A 16,067-nucleotide genomic window follows, 5' to 3' on the forward strand; every position below is an offset into this window, starting at 1 on the left:
GATGATCAGCACAAGACTGTGGTGAGCGTTCTACGAGTTAATGCTTGTCACAGAGCACGTGCTCCGTGCACATTTATGGTGATCCTGGATAGGTCAGTACGCCTTGAAATCCTGGCTTTCCCAGGCCTGCAGGGGCCTGCTTCCTGTGTCTGAGCACATGGAAATCCAGACCGATCCTCAACTTCATGTAAACTCACCTGGGCAGTCCAGGTGACAGGTAGACAGATGTCACCTGGGCTGTGTGTGTATCGAGGTCAGGGACCTTCACCCACCTAAGCTGCCTTGGAAATGTGGCGGGTGTTTGGGGACAGCATGGCCCACAAATGTCTCAGCAGAATACCTGTGCTTCTTGTTATCAGGCTGCAGGAGGGAATCCAGCAACGGGCTTTGCCATGGATCCCAGGCCTCCCTCACCCCAGATGTGCCTGCAGCCTCTGGGAGGGACGGGGACGGCCTCCCGGCCGCCTGGACTCCCTCTATTTGCTTTGATGGGGTTTCTCTTTTGCTTTTTCCTCACATGCTGTCGATTGGCACTCCAGCTGAGGGCCTCTATTTTGGGGAGTTTTCGTGGATAATTTCGTGGGTGGAAGCTCCCCACCCACCCCCCTCGGAGCATCCCTTAGAAAGGGAGAGTGCTGCAGGGAAGGGAGAAACAGTGGGTGGTTCGGTTCAAAAGGACAACATAGTTCTGGCCCTGGCACGGGGAGGGGAAAGAAGGCGTCTGAGGAAGGAAGAGCTGCTCAGGCTGCAGCTCGCTCCGGAGGGTACATTAGGTGACTCAGCCGCAGCCCTCTCCAGCCCGAAAAGGGAAAACGCTTCCCGGGGACAGTGTGGCCGATGCTGGTCCTACTGAGTTCCAAAAGGCTCCCCCGCATGGCACCCAGCACCTGCGGAGAACGGGCTCTGCCTCAAAAGCCAAGTTTGGGTGGGACCGAGTCTAAAATTATCCGCGATAATGAGTCGGCCAGGGGAGGGCCCCGCAGGCTTGCTTCCTGCCTCGTTTTTGGCCTCGAAGACCTCGGCTCCTCCAAGGGAGGCCTCTGGGAAGCAGGGGCCGCTGTGCCAAGAACATGGTCTCTGCTGCCAGAGTGGGGTTCAACTCGGGGCCACGGTCGCCCACCGTGTGAACATCCACCTGCAGAGCCTCGGTTTCCTCATCCGTCCTCGGGACTCACAGCTCACGGGGAGGTGGAGGGAGGCAGATCTCCCGAGAGGCTTGCTTCAGGCCTGAGTGCGATGCAGAGGCTGGAGGTGAGGGCGGGAAGGCAGACAGCCTCACTGGCTGGGGGCGTAGTCACTGTTCTCGCCTTGACCGTGAGAAGGCTTTTTAAAAGATGTGTATTTTTAGCATTTATTATATGCCTCATGGTTCTTAGCACTTCAATTAAATAAGCTCATTTAATTTTTACATCGGCTGAGTGGACAGCATGGACAGCGTCCCCAGTTCAGAGAGTGGCCACATCTTGTTCTTGAGCCTGGGCTGCACCTCGGCTCTCCGGTTGCCTAAGCCAGTGCTGCCCGGGAGATCTTTCTGGAGTGATGGCAATGTTTTATTCTGTGCCACCCAATTTGGTAACCACCAGCCACATGTGGCTTTTGAGCACTTGAAACGTGGCTTGTGGAAAGAATTGACTTGCACATCTTCTCTGTTAATTATTTTTAAACTGTAATAGCTGCCCGTGACCAGTGGCGACCATACCGGACAGCACAAGGCTGACCCCTCCTGGTTTCAGTATATTACTTTACGAGAGGGTTGTGAGCTGGAATTTAGAGATGACCCTAGCTTAGGGCCTGGCACCCAGTAGGGCTGAGTTAGGACTTGCTATGTGACAGTACTAAGGAGAGCAACTGTCCTTCAAAGTCACGTACAGAGAGTGGCAAAAGGAGCCTGAGCTTCATCCATGCTCAGATGACTAACTTGTCCCAACTTGCTTGGGGCTTTCTCAGCTTCCAAACTGAAAGTCCTGTGTCCTGGGAATCCTGGAGTCCCAGGCAAACCAGGAGGGCTGGTCACCTGTTCTTGCTTCAGATCATTGGGAAGGAGACCTCAGGGCATGGGGCTTCCTTGTTGGCTTCCCTGGGAAGAATCTACGGCTTTACGGGCTGCAGCCACCTGCCCTCCATGGGCCTCAGTTTCCCCCTTGGAAATTGGGGAGAGACCCCTTTCTTGCAGGGCAACTGCAAGGTACTCAGCAGCTCTGAGATCTAGTTTATGGGAGAGGCAAGGAGCCCCCCTTACCTTGAACGGCTTGGCGCACAGTAGGCGGACAGATAATGGCAGTTCCCTTTGGGGGAATAGCGTTCCTGAAGCTCTACTGCCGGTGGCCACCCTGGTTGAGGGAGACCTGGGAAAGCCTCCCCTGGGCAGGATGGGGCGGGACTTTCTCAGGCTCAGTTCTGGTCAGCCTTCCAGGATAAGCGGTCATGTCTGAGGGCTGCCCAGAGAGGCCACTGTGGGCCCACACGTGGAGACCAGAGCGGTCCCTCTGACGGAGCCAGCTCCCTCCAAGTGCCTCTTTGAGTTCAAGTCTTTCTGTGAGAGAGTGGGGGGAGGTGGTGAGTCACCAGTGTTGGTTGCCACCCAGTTTTATCAGAGCCCACGGCAATATCTACAAGGTCCATTTTCAAATCTGGCTTTATCTGCGGGCCCAGAAGTTCCCATCCTGCCCGCAGGTGAAGAGGCACATCGGTCCAAGCCCAGGAGAGGCATCTTGCCAGGTGCATAGCCGGCTCCCTGTAGGCCTCCCCGGGTCTGAGGCCCACTGGTGGGGGCCAAGCGTGGCACACCGCGGATCTTCTTCTGGACATTGCAAAGTTCATGACATCCCTCCGCTTTATTTTCCTGTTTATCCCGAGCATGTGTAAACACATGGGTTGCCTGGTTTCAGCGTCTCTTTGGCCATTTCATTTTTGCTGGAGCCTCTGAGTATCACTGGAAACCTTGGATTTTCTAAATGAATCTAAAAATAAACTCTTTAAAAAAAATCTTGAAGTTGGAGAGTTGACACAAGGCACTATTATTTATTTCTTTTCCTTCCTCCTCCATCTCCTCTTCCTCCTCCCCACCATCCCTGAACACGCCAAAATCTGGGCAGCCAGAAGCCAGAGGGACTGGGAAGGGCCCCTGGGCCAGTGTCCAGGGACCTCGACAACTTGAACCCTGGGCAGCTGACTCTGAGGGGTGCCCGCTCGGAAAACGGGGGGCTGGGGAGTCCTGGGCCTGACTTGTGGAAAGCCGCAGCCGGGGCAGGCGGTGGCCGGGCGATCCTCGCAAACAGCCGCCGAGCTCCTGCAGGGCCGACTTGGACAGCGCACGCCCCCGCCCCTCCTCCCCGCGGTCTCCCGCTTCGCTCCCTCTCCCTGACTTTTCTCCCGAACAATCGGGGACTTGTGCTGGCGGCCGAAGGAGCTGCGGAGCTGGCTGGCCGCGGAGGAGGCGACGTCATGGATTCCTGAGTGTGAAGTTTGCAGGAAAGCCCTGAGTTTTGGAGATGGACGGGATCCAGTGGTTTCCATGGCGCTGGATAAACAGGAGGAAACAGTGAGGGAATCCCGTTATTTTACTGCATTGAAAGCCTATAAACACGGAGCGCGGGGAAGGAAGTCGCGTTGCCTCTGGAGTAAGCCGATCGCGGAGCCGCCGACTCGCCGCGCCGGGAGCCGAGGCGCGCAGCCCGGCCGCTCCGAGCCAGGCTCCACGGCCAGCGCAGCCCCGCGGGCGAGCTGCGGAGAGGACGGCGCCCTCGGCGGCCGGGCCCAGCCGACCCCTCCCCAGCTCGCGCCAGCCCGGTGCCCTCCAGATGCAGAGAGAGGCTGCGTTCAGGCCGGGGCACTGCCATCCCCTCCGCATCATGGGGTCTGTGGACCAAGGTAACTGCGCCCGACCCGCTCCAGACGTCGCCTCTCGCGCCTCCCGGCCCCGGGTTCCCGCTCCCGTCCCGAGCAGCGCTTTCAGCTCCGGGCGGCGGGGGCAGCCGGGGACTCCTGCTTGGGACCCCGCTTCCCCGGGGCACTCAGGTAGGGTGGCCGGGGAGGGGCGCCCGCGCCCAGGCCAGGGAGGGAGATTTGGGAAGCCGACTTCAGACAACTTTGCGCGGGGGCAGGGAAGTGTCCCCAGGCGGGTTTCCCTAGGCGAGCGCGTCGGGAGGACTTTCCCCGCCACGGACACCGGGAGGGATCCTCTCTACTAACCGCTGGCTGCTTAACCTCTTCAGCGCTCGGCTTTGACAGCGGGTGCCGCTGGGCTGCAGGGTTTTGTCGTTGTCGTCGTCGTTGTTATTATTATTATTAGATTTTTTTTTCTTTAAGAAACGGGCTTGACAGTTTACTATATAGTAAATATAACAAGAAGACTTGGCTTTCTAATAGGCGGCAGATGCTCTGGGACATTTGAACAATATTCTTCTTTTATTTATATTTATTTTTTATTTTTTGATGTGCCTGATGGCAAAAGTCCCCCAGCCCCCCTAGCCCTTTAAAGTGCAATGTGCCGTGGGTTCGTGGTGCGACCTGATGACCCTCTACTCTCCCTGTTTCTGCTTCTTTTCCCTCCTCTGGTGTTCAGCTCTGGAATCAGACCCCTTGCATCCTCTGGGAGGGGGCTACTATATACGAATAGGATATGAAAGATATCCCCCCTGGTGGGGACAGTGCAGGAGTCTGGGCTGCACATGATGGATCAGTCTTTGAAGTGCGGGGAGGCAGTGCCCAGTCTTTTTCGAGGCCAGCCCTGCGGTGGGGGTGGGGGCACTGCCAAGTGGGAAGGGCTGCAAGAGTTAAGTGGAATAAATTCGTGTAGGAGGAGTTAGCCTCGTGTCATAAAATCAGAGTTGAATGTAGGTTTTGTGCTCTGCGTGGCTGATTAAAGTTCTGGCGGGTGGGGGTGGGGGCAGAAATGACAATTTCAGTAAATAAACCTGAGGGGCTCTTTTTGAAAACCAGATTGAAGCCAAATGCCTTGGGTTAGGTCAACGGTGCGCTTTGCCACCGCAGGCCTCGGTGGCATATTTTTAGCTGAGTTGCATTTTTGAAAGCAAGATCCTGCCAGCGCTCTGGACGTTGTAACTGGTGCTAGTCTATCCTGTCTTCTGCTTGTGGTCAGGCAGCAGAGACGTGATGACATAGTGGCAGAATCACCGCTGATATTGCATCATCTGTAGAGGGATGCTCTCAGGCAGGCAAAATGGTTTACTGCCTTCCAAACCGAAACCCAGTGTTTGATGTTAGGATGGTGGTGTGTGTGTGTGGGGGGGGACAGGCTAATTCCAAATTTAGCTCCATTTGAAGAAGGAGGGAGGGAGGCGGGGGAGAGACAGGGAAGGGAGAACTTAGAAGAGAAATTGGGCTTCTGTTTTACTGTGTGATCTAACACAAGCTTCTGATTTTATTGGAGCTGCTCAATCTCTGCTCCAGGTTTATGACTTTGCCCTCTGTGACAGTTTCGAGGTCCATGTGTGTCGTGTGCATGTGCATGAGCACCCTCCCCAGACTGTGTTCGTGTGCAGGGATTGTCGGTGTGTGCATGCCACTGTGTGTGTGCACATGTGGAGACAAGGGCACCAGATTGTTTCTGGCAAACCACGCTCGGCGTGCCAAGGCAACCGGGCACACAGATTGCCATTCTAGGCCCCAAAGACAGCTGGCTTGAAACAGGCTGATCCAAATGCATCAACTGGCCCCGCATAAGGGTCTTGGGAGGAAAGGACTGAAGTCCCTTTTAGTCCCTTTAAACTCAGACGCCAGCAGGACTAGAGACACAGATCTACAGGGTGCATGCAGATGGGTGAAGTCATTAAATAGAGGCTCAAGATGTTTGCATGGCCAGAAAATAATGAACTTGCTGTGCAGCTTTGGACTGAGGCCCTGGGGAAAACTGAAGATCTGAAAGAGGTGTGTTCAGTGTTATCTGACGTGAGATGGTGGAAAGTATTTCAGGAATAAACAAACCCAGAGTGAGCTTTGCATGCTCCCAGGCCCGAGTTCTCTGACTTCTGCATGGATTAGATTTTTTTGCTTGGCCACACTACCACTGTGTGATCTTTGTCAAGTGACTTAACCTCTCTGTGCCTCAGTTTCCTCATCTATAAAATGGAGCCAATGACACTGCTTCCCTTGTAGGGTTGTTGTGAGATTCACGAGCACCAAAAATGATGTCTCGTTCATGGTCGATGCTCCATAAATGTTAACACCAATTCCTATTATATTTAAGAGGCAAAAACAATAACCCATGTTGAATAGGAACAGGACTGAATAACAAGAATTCTTTGAAAAGATGCAGTACTTTATACCTCTCAAGGTACTTTTTAACTTACTGAGCTGCATAATGACAGAGACTGGGTTCAGGGCTGTAGCTTGTGAAGCCTCAATTTTCTCATTTACAGAAGAGGAGTAATGATAGTGTCGACTTCATAGAGTTGTTGCCAGCGTTGTGTGAAATCATGCACATAAAACACTTAGCTCAGTGCTTCCCAGGCATAAGCACACACTAAGCCTTAGGACTGTCTGGCACTTGCACACAGTAAGACAACATTTGCCCAAAGCCACGGGCAAATTAGAAGCACACTGTGGGCCTCAGCTTTCCGAGACCGAGAGCCGAAGCACCTTCAGCACAGACTCAGTGGGTCTGGGCCGAGCGCTTGATGGGGACAAAGTCTTTCCATCCCCTGGCAGCTGTGTGCCCCAACTGCTGCAACTGTCCCCTCCTGGAAGCGGGGAGTGGGGCACAGAGAGGGCAGCAACTGCCCTAGTGTTGTCCAGGAAGGAAGGGGGTGGAGCCTTAATTGTCACCCAGGCCCTGGGCCACGTGCTCTGCTGTCTCTGATCCTCTGATGGCGTTTCCCTGATTTCTAAATGCAGCTCGACAGATGGAGGGTCTAAGGTGGGGTCGGACCTTGGCTCTGGTCCTTTCCCCAATCCCACGTAGTTCCTTGACATGTTCCGGAAAGGAAGGACGGATGCGACAGAGGCTGTGGAGGGCGGGCAGTCCTTATTAAGGATGGGGAAACTGAGGCAGACCTGATTTGTGAGTCGGGAGGGGGCCTGGCCCCGCCTGGCCTCGGGAAACGAAAGCACAATGTTTGTGTCTCCCCTAGAGGAAGGGTCCCCAGCCAGCCAGCGAGGAGCCTCGGGACCCGGCTGCACTTTCTGTCCTCACAGGATGGAGCCAGAGCCCCTCTGGGGGCCTCCCTCTTGGTTCTCCCAGGCCCCCCAGAGGCCCCTCCTCCAGGAAGCCCCCCCAGCCCACAGCACGCTCCCCTCAGAGCTCCAGGGAGAGCCACCGGAGTGGGGCGCTCCTCCAGCCGGCTTTCCAGAGCTCTGTCTTCCTGGGCTGCGAGGCCCTGGGGGGCGCCTGCTCTCCTATAGCTGTGAGTCTCTGGGTCCCGGGGACATTCACCCACCCTAGAGGTAACAGCCTGAGCTCTGAGTCGGGGGGCCAAAGCCTGCCTCTGCTCCTGGCTAGCTGCACCACTGGCACCAGGAACTTCACCGGCTGGCGCCTCAGTCACCCCATGTGTCACGGAGCAGGGAGTCTGTCCTCAAGGGCTGTGTTCTGGGGCAAGTGAGCTGAGAAGCAGCCAAGATGCTTTCAAATGGCTTTAAATGCTGGGGTCTAAAATAGGAGAAAGGACCCCGAATGGCTTGGGGTGTGTGTGTGTGTGTGTGTGTGTGTGTGTGTGTGTGTTGCTGGAGGGTGGTATCGGTCACCCGTGGCTGCTGTAACAAATCATCACGATCTAGGCAGCTTGAAACTGCGTTCTCCACAGTTCCCGAGTCAGGAGTCTGAGGGGAAGGCGTTGGCAGGGCCTGTTTCTCTGGAGCCTCGGGGGAGAATGCGAGGCCTTTGGAGGCTCCTACTGTGTCCCTGCAGCCTCCGCCCTGTCCTCCTGTGGCCTCTTACTGTGTGTTTTCTGTTCAGTTTTCTCCTGGTAATGACAGGAGCATTGGGTTAGACCCCTTAGTGCTAGTGTGACCTCATCTTAACTTGATCACATCTGCAAAGACCTTATTTCTTTTCTTTCCTTTTTACTTGTAGATGCATACAATACCTTTATTTTATCTTTATTTTGTGTGGTGCTGAGGATCCAACCCAGGGCCTCAGCCATTCGAGGTGAGCGCCCTACCACTGGCCCCAGCCCCAGCCCAAGACCTTGTTTCTTCATAAGGTCCTATTCACAGGTATCTGGGCTTAGAATTTGGGGAAAATATATATATATATATATCCCCACACTATCTCTATATGATTTTGGGGGTGTGAGGAGGGGAGAACAAGTTCACCCACACAGTAGGGTTGCCCTCAGCCTCGGCCCTTCCCCTCTAAGGGGACGTCTTTTTGGTTGACTCCCTGTGGAAGGAACCTGCCTGGAGATGGGGCAGTGCTCACTGGTGTGCGGAGGAGAGGCGTGTCCCTGGGTGTGCAAGGAGCCCAGTGTGGCTGGAACGGAAAGGGCAGGGGCGAGGTGGGTACTAGGCCAGGAGATGGGCCAGGGCAGGATCCCGCAGACCTGGCGGAGAGTCGGAAGCTGGTTCTCAGGCCCTGGGAGCCCCGGGAGTCTGCAGCAGAGCATGAGCTCTCCTCAGTGTTTCCTGAAGGTCACGCGACAGTGACGTGCAGAGCAGCCTGCAGCCAGGTGGCAGTGGACACTGGAGACGCAGGTGAGAGGCTGTGTAGTGGCTGGGGCCTCTCGGGATGGTGTCCTGGGCACCTGTGGGAGGAGCCGTCCCTCTGTGAACACCCGGCCACCTCAGAGGGCATGCCTCGCAGCCCCGCCCAGGTTTCCCGTGTCACTTCTCCCCCACCCTCTGCTCTCTGGGAGCTGTTCACTGTTTCATCTTGGTCCAAAAATGTCCCTTGGCAAATCCGCCCTCAGCTAATAACCAGGAAGAGCGTGACTCAGAAGTGAGTGTCGGACTCCTGTGGGACTGGACCAGCCCCGCGGTGGCAAACGAGACTTTCTGCGTGATGTCACCACCTGCTCTGTGCCTTTGTGTCCTTACCTGAAACACGGGGACTGGTTATTCTTACACAGGGTGGGGGTGCTGGGAGGGTTCCTGGACCCTGCCGTGGGGCCCTTGGAGGTGGCCTGCTGGCTGGCCCGTGGGCGGCCACGTGTACTATTATTTTACTGTGTTAAATTCCAGTTATGACTTTCCTTGGACCAGACAAACTGTCAGAGCCCTTTCTGCAGAGCATAGATCCATTTGCTGCCGCGGCTCAGGGCTCTGGATGACAGATCTCCAGCCCTAGGCCAGGGGCCCAGAGACGCGGGCGCCGAGCCTGGCTGCTTGGTATGGAGACAGCGGAGGGGGTCAGGTGGGGCCTTGGCACCTGGAAGTCAGACAGAGATTCTGTCGTGAAGTGGAGGGAGACAGGACAGTGTGATGTCCCTCACGTGCTGAGTGATGAACCGTCCAGGTGAGGCCTCTGCTTTTCTTGGAGGAGGGGACACCGTGTTCCAGGGCTGAGGTCTCCAGTCAGCTCTGGGTCCTCGGTACGTCCTGGCTTGAAAGATGATGAAGTGGACGCTTGTGCTCAAGTCTGCCAAGAACGCGGTGGGAGCCAGAGAGAGTGGAGGAGACCCTGGGGCATGGCCATCCAGGAAGACAGCCTGGGGGACAGGGTGGGGTGACAGTGGGTTGAGGGCGCAGGTAGATGGAGAGGTGGACCATGACTATCTAGCGCCCTGTCTGTTGACCTCCCCTCCACATGGCTGACCCCGGAGAAGCCACAGCCTTGCTGGGCGCTGGTGGCGCTCCCTGGTTCAGCAGGGGTGACCCTGAAGGGCGAAGGGAAGGCACATCTGTTGGCCGGTTCCACTGGGCGGTGGGCAAGTGCCAGGGGCAGGACCAGGTGGCTCAGGTAGCAGCGGTGACGCGCTGGCGGTGGGGTGGCCCGTCATTCTAAGGGGCTGCCCCCACAGCTCCAGTGGGCAGCTCCCGAGGGATTATGGGCCCCATGTGGCCAGATGTCCTTTTTTTTTTTTTAAAGGAGAAAGCAGATGTCTGGATTTGCACGTGAACTTTCCAAAGTTAACAATATTAGTTCAGATTTTTAAGAAAGGACTGGGCAGGCCAAACTCATCATGCCCGCAGGGTGGGTGTGGCCAGGCCCTGCTGTCCCTGCTTCCCACCTTCCTCGCTTGGGTCTGGGCGCTGGCTCTCGAGAGCCCTGCTGTCTCCGAAGGCACCATGGCCGTCCATGGCCGCCTGCTGGCCCGTGGATCACCACCAGATGCCCCTTAGCACTGTCCCCTCTTGGAAATTCTTTTCTCACAGCAGAAAAGTCCCGTTCAGGCTTTAGAAGATGCTGATGGGGACGGTGAGGCGGAAGCCAGGGGTCACGCCCCCTTAGAAGGCGCTCCTTCCTAAAATGACTGGGCCCAAGTGGGGGGGGGGCGGGGGCGAGGCGTTCAAGGGCGAGAAATAGAGGGGACCACAGGAGACCCAGCTACCGAGACGAATCACAGTTCAAGGTAATGTTTTAAAAATAAAAATGAACGCCAGAAACCCACGGCCCATGAAACAGCCCGGTCCTCTGGGACCAAGGCAGGAGGCGCGCCCCTCCTTCCCCTTGGCCTTGGGCTCCAACCCGCTCCACCCCGTGCTGTCACTGAGCCAGTCTTCCCGACAGGCTGAAGGTTCTCAGGGGGAGACTGTGTGGGTCACCGTCTTCATGGAAATCCCAAGGGTTTGTTCAGCATGGATTTTGGGTCGGTGTTGCTCATTTTGCTTTTTAAGAACACTGGGTAGGGGCTGCGGCTGTGGCTCCGTGGTAGAGCACTTGCCTAGCCTGTGTGAGGCTCTGGGTTCGATCCTCAGCACCACATGTAAATAAGTGAATGAAATAAAGGTCCATACCTATAAAATATTTTTAAAAACCCACTGGGTAAGAATACAGCTTGTGCGAACACGGAGCTTCTGTCGCCTCTTGAGTTTTGCCTCACTGCCTAGAGCCACCCATGGACGCCAAGGGCGTCTGTCTCTGAATCATCCTGTCGAGACCTTCAGTGGTAATGAGCCCAGGGGTCGCTTAAGTTGGGGAGAGATGGCTTCTGGAGCCCGGTAGACTTAACTTCCATCACCTGTCTTTTAAAACCAGTCCATGTGCTGGCTCATCATAGGGGGCTGTCAGGATGAGGGGTTCGTGATGAGAATTTTCCTTTTTTTTTTTTGCGGTACAGGGGATTGAACCCAGGGGTACTGTACCACGGAACTATACCTCTAGCCCTTTTTATTTTTTATTTTAAGAGAGAATCTTGCTGAGTTGCGAGGCTGGCCTCAAATTTGCAGTTCTCCTGTCTGGGCCTCCTGAGTCACTGGGATGGCGGGTATGCCCCTCGGTGGTACCCAGCGGACGATGGTCTTTTTTATTTTCCTTTGGGGGAAAAAAAAATGGTGTAGGCAGAATTTCCCTGAAGTCATTGATTCAGAGGAAATGTTGTTTATATAAAAAATGGTGGCAGGTATGATAACCACGCTAGAGGCAGGGACGTCAATATACAAAGCATTGCTGATTTTCACACCTTTGTCCAGTGCCATGTCACCAAGCACCCGGGTTCTCCTTGTGATGCAGTTTCATGGGTGGATGGTTGTCTCAGGGGGAGACTGTGTGGGTCCCTGCTCTTCCATTCATTCTTCGGCTGCTTTTTGGCGAGCACCTGCTGGGTCCTGGGTAGATTTGAGGGTCTGGGGAGACAGCCAGGGTTGCCAGATAAAGACCCAGGATGCCCAGTTGAAATTCAGTCTCAGGCCAACAGTGAATACATTTTAGGCTTAAGCCAGTCCCATACGACATCCAGGACATTTGCTCAAGAAAGCATTCATTGTCTGGAATTTAAATTGAACTACACATCCTATATTTTTATCTGCTAAATCTGGCCACCCTTGATAAGCCAGTGAGAAAATCAGATGAATCTCCCTGCCCTTGTGGGTACTAATATTGGGGTTCAAGGAACAGCGGACGAAGGTGAATACACATAGAAGATGTGGTAGGGAGAAGGACCCTGGGGCCAGCACGCAGGGTGAAGGGCCAGGAGAAGCCAGGGATGCCATTGCTAATGGGAGTGGCAGGGGAGGTCTTCCTGAGGAGGGGACATTTGAGCTGAGATTTGAGGCCAGGCAGTGTCAGAGGGGACAGGAGGGGTGAAGGCCTGTTGGCACTTTGAAGAGCAGGTGGATGATCAGGGGCAGAGGGAGTAAGAGGAGGAGAAAATGGCAGGAAGGAGGCCCATGTGGGGCAGCTGATGCAGGGCCTGAGAGCAAGGCCTGTGCGTTCATTCCCAACGTCACCAGATGAGCTGGGGGTGTAGCTGGTGGAGCAGTGCTACCCTGGGTTCAATACCCAGAACTGCAAAAAATTGTAAAATGAAAATAATGGGAAGCCACGGGAAGGTTTATGGGCTATGGCTTGTAATTTTATTTATTTTATTTGGAATTGAACCCAGGGATCCTTTACCTGAGCCACATCCCTAGACCTTTTTAAATTTTTTATTTGGAGAAAGGCTCTTGCTAAATTGCTTGAGGCCTTGCTGGTCTGCTGAGGCTGGCTTTGAACTTGTGATCCTCCTGCCTGGGCTGGGAGCTTTAAAGGGGCCTCCTGGAGGCTGATGTGTGTGCAGAGGTGGAAGCAGCGTGTCCAGGGCGAGGCTTGTGCACTTGTCCTGCTGAGAGACGGCAGGGCTTGGATTACTGGGAAGATAGAAGGGACAGGGGTGAGGAGGGGTCATGGTCATGTCACATTTCGAAGGTGGAGCTACCTGCGTTGCTGAGGTTTGCGGGTGGGGTGAGAGAGCAGAGGGCTCCAGGAGCACGCCTCCATTTCTGTTGGGAGAACCGGATCCTGAAAGGACAATGCATGTGTTGGAGGAAGGGACAACAGGACCTGGTTCGGGACATGCTCACTGTGAGATGTTCTGGGACACCCCAGGAGAGGCATTGAACTGGCATTTGGGTATGTGAACCCAATTTCCTGGGAGAAGACCAGGCTGTGGATAAAATGAGCTTTATGCCAACAGGTGGACAGGAGGGCAGAGCCGTGGGCAATGGGTCCCTCCAGACTGCAGTCTTCTTTCAGACCCTCCAATGCTTCACCCTGCCTCCCACCTCAGGACCTTGGCACATACCATCCCAGCTGTCTGTTAGTTCTCCCCTCACAATTCCCTGGCTTTTACTGGATCTTCTGAGTCCCAGCTTAAAAATCCCCTCCCTAGTGAATGAAGCCTTGCCTGAATTCCCTGCTACGTCAGGGTCTCTGGTCCAAGCTCTGCCTCACCTCCTCTTTCCCTTCATGCTGTCATCTGAGTTTGTAATTAAGCTTTGGATAGAGGCTGGTTGAACGGAGCTGGATTTCTGGGCAGTGGTGACATTTCGGTCTCAGTGGCTCCCCTGTCTCCCCACTGCTGTGTTGGAGGCTGGGAAGGCTCCTAGGCCAGGGCTTTCGCTAGGAGGCCAGTCACAGGGCAAAGAGAAGGGACAGAGCCGCACACTATGGCCCGTCCCGCCTAACCTGGTGGCCTCTGTGCAGAGGGGTCATGGATTGGCTCCTAAGAGCGCAGTTATTTATTTTGGAATTGAAAAGAGGCCCCCCCCCAGCCCTGCCCTCCTGGGTGGCCTTAGGGAAGAGGCCCTCTCACCCCCACAGAAACCCTGCTGTGGGTCAGAGCCTGCTCTGGGCCTGTTTGCTTGAAGACGAGAAGCTTCCAGGAGATGCCCACTGTTCCGAGGGACAACCAGGGCTTGGATTATGGGGGTGGGTAGTTGGACTTTATTCAGAATGTCCCGAATCATCCACCCTTCCTAAGGCTGAAGTGCACTTAGGAAGTGCCCTGTGGCACTTGACCGTTTTTGTTTTTGTTTTTGTTGTACTGGGGACTTAAACCCCAGGCCTCACGTGTGCCAAATCAGCTCTCTTACCACAGAGCCACATGCCAGCCCTGTGCTTGGGCAGCTGTAAAGTGGTTCCCTTTATTACAACTGGGTGTCTCAAGGGGAGATCGGGGTGGTAAGAGTTAGGTTCTTGTCCTAGCAATTGGGTGGCCAGGGACGAGGCCAAGGGGAGACCCTTAAAGAGAAGCCTAAGGCTCATCCACACCAGGAGGCAAACATTCCCCCAGCCACCCACCCACGCATCCACCCTGCAGGAACTAGGAGTGGCACCACCATGGCCCCTGGCTTGGTGGGTCTCATAGGCCAGTGGAGGAAAAATTCCCCGTCTTTGCCGGGTGGCACAACTGTGCTGATAGTTCTACCAAGATTATGTTAAGAGTAGTTTCCCCGGGACTGGGCTGTAGCTCAGTGGTGGAGCCCTTGCCTAGCATGCATGAGGCCCTGGGTTCCGTCCCCAGCATGCAACAGACAAATAAAAAAAAAAAAAAGAGTTTCCCAGAGGGGCCCACTGGTGAGCTATTCTCGGGAGAGAGGGACGACCTAGGCGGGCAGAATCAACAGGTGTCCACCAGCTTAGAAGCAGCTCATCCTTACAGGGTGGAGGGGTGGGACGGGAGGTGGGCGTGGACTGGTGCTACCAGTGTTTCTCCTTTTCCATGGTGGAACAGGAGGCTGGTTCCTCTATTTATTTCTTACCCAATTCTAGGGTCTGGACCTTGGATCCCTGCCATTAAGACCCACAATACATTTCCTACCACATACTTGGCTTTCAGTTTCCTGTCTAAAGTCACCCCCTCCTCCATCGAAATTTCTTAGTCAGCTTCTCAGATTTTTGTAGAAGGCACATACTACATGGGTCCTCAGGGCTAGGAAACAAAGAGAGGGATTCCCCCACCTCCCCCCATTTTTAAAATTGGTGCATTATAGTTGTACATACTAACAGGATTTGCTGCCACAGATTCACACATGCACACAATCTAACAATATAATTTGACCAATATCTCTCCCCAGCACTTCCTTCCTCTGGGCCCCGCCCCCTGATCCCTTTCCTCTACTGATCTCCCTTTGATTTTCATGAGAACCCCAGCCCCCCACCACCAGAAAGAGATTTCTTTAGGTGTTGACAACCAGAAAGTGCTTCTCAAGACTTTGAAACAGGTCTGGGGCCAGGCCCAGGCCCTTGCCATGGAGCTGGAGTCTAGACTAGTGGCTGTCACTCTGGCCCCACATTGGAAGCATCTGCTGAACTTTTGCAAAATACAGACACCTGACACCTAGGTCCCATACCCAAACTTGGTGATTACATTGGTATCTGGTGTGGCTCAGGTATTTGAACTTTCTTCCCCCCTTTTATTAGTGCATTATGGTTTTACATAAAAGTTAGGTTCATTTTGACAAAAATCACACAGGTGTAGAATTTGATTTATTCGAACTTTTTTTTTGGGGGAGGGGAGGGTACCAGGGATTAAACCCAGGGGCACTCAACCACCGAGCCTCATCCCCAGCCCTATTTTGTATTTTATTTAGAGATGGGATCTCACTGAGTTGCTTAGTGCCCGCCTTTTGCTGAGGCTGGCTTTGAACTTGAGATCTTCTTGTCTTAGCCTACTAAGCTGCTGGGATCACAGGTGTGCGCCACGGTCACCGTGCCCGGCAGCTAGTTGAACATTCTAACAACACCCCTGGTGACTGTAATGTGTAGCCTGATGAAAACCCCTGGTCTAAGTGCAGTCGAGAACGCCGGTCACAGCTGTGCTTCTCTGTGTCCAGGTGATGAGCACAAGGCAGGTGGGGACAGTGCCTTGCTGCATCCCCGGCATCTGCAGCTGTGCCAGGTACCTGGCAGGTACTTAGTAAATACTCGTGGGAGGACGGAGGATGGACAGCTTTGTATGGATCCCCTTTGTGGCTAAGGTGGCTCGCCCTCAGAGCATACATCCTGCTTCTTACCAGCTAAGGGTATAGTCACTGCAGTCAAGCCACCGTTCCCTGGGGGAGCTGAGGACCTTCCCTGCCTAATCTTGTGGTCCTCAACACTGGTGGCACTTCAGATTCACCTGAAGTCTAAATGTCTTTGGACATTCTGGTTCCGTGGGTTTGGATTACAGCTCGGGCCCAGTATGCAAGAGTGTCCCAGGTGATCCTGACGCGCTGCTGAGGACACTGCTCCAGTCTTTTCTACTTCC

Source organism: Urocitellus parryii, chromosome 6 (genome assembly GCF_045843805.1).
Source record: "Urocitellus parryii isolate mUroPar1 chromosome 6, mUroPar1.hap1, whole genome shotgun sequence".
Lineage (NCBI taxonomy): Eukaryota > Metazoa > Chordata > Mammalia > Rodentia > Sciuridae > Urocitellus > Urocitellus parryii.